Source organism: Crocuta crocuta, unplaced genomic scaffold, assembly GCF_008692635.1.
Source record: "Crocuta crocuta isolate KB4526 unplaced genomic scaffold, BGI_CrCroc_1.0 scaffold394, whole genome shotgun sequence".
In the NCBI taxonomy this organism is placed as follows: domain Eukaryota; kingdom Metazoa; phylum Chordata; class Mammalia; order Carnivora; family Hyaenidae; genus Crocuta; species Crocuta crocuta.
Window position 1 is genome coordinate 550,825 of NW_027531920.1, and position 808 is coordinate 551,632.

An 808-nucleotide genomic window follows, 5' to 3' on the forward strand; every position below is an offset into this window, starting at 1 on the left:
TTTTTTTTTTTAATTTTTCGAGAGAGAAGGACACAAGTGAACAAGGGGCAGAAAGAAAGGGAGAGAGGGAGAATCCCACACGGGCTTCACGCTGACAGCGGGACTCGAGATCCCCTGATGTGGAGCTCAAACTCATGAAGCGTGAGATCATGACCTGAGCCTGAAGTCAGATGCTTAACTGACTGAGCCACCCAGGCACCCCATAGCCAAAACCCTCATAATGGCCTACAGGCCCTACACAATCTTGTCCCCTAGTAAACCTCTCATCTCATCTCCTGGTGCTCTTCCCCTCCCTCATTCTGCCCTGGTCACTTGGTCTTCTTTGCTGTTCCTTGAACAAGCCAGATGTACTCCTTACTCAGGACATTTGCACTGGCTGTTCCCTTAAAAGGTATATACCCTTCTCTATGGCTCACTTCCTCACCTCCCTCAAATCTTTGCTCAGGTGATGATGCCTTCTCAGTGAGGCCTACCCTGACCAATCTATTTAAGATAGCCTCTTTTCTNTACCCTTCTCTATGGCTCACTTCCTCACCTCCCTCAAATCTTTGCTCAGGTGATGATGCCTTCTCAGTGAGGCCTACCCTGACCAATCTATTTAAGATAGCCTCTTTTCTAATTTCCAGTTTACAGTAAATACAGNTCGAGCCCCGCGGGCTCTGTGCTGACTGCCAGCTCAGAGCCTGGAGCCTGTTTCAGAGTCTGTGACTCCCTCTCTCTCTGACCCTCCCCTGCTCACGCTGTCTCTCTCTCTCTCTCCTAGAAATACATTAAAAAATATATTTAAAAATATATTAAAAAAATAAAA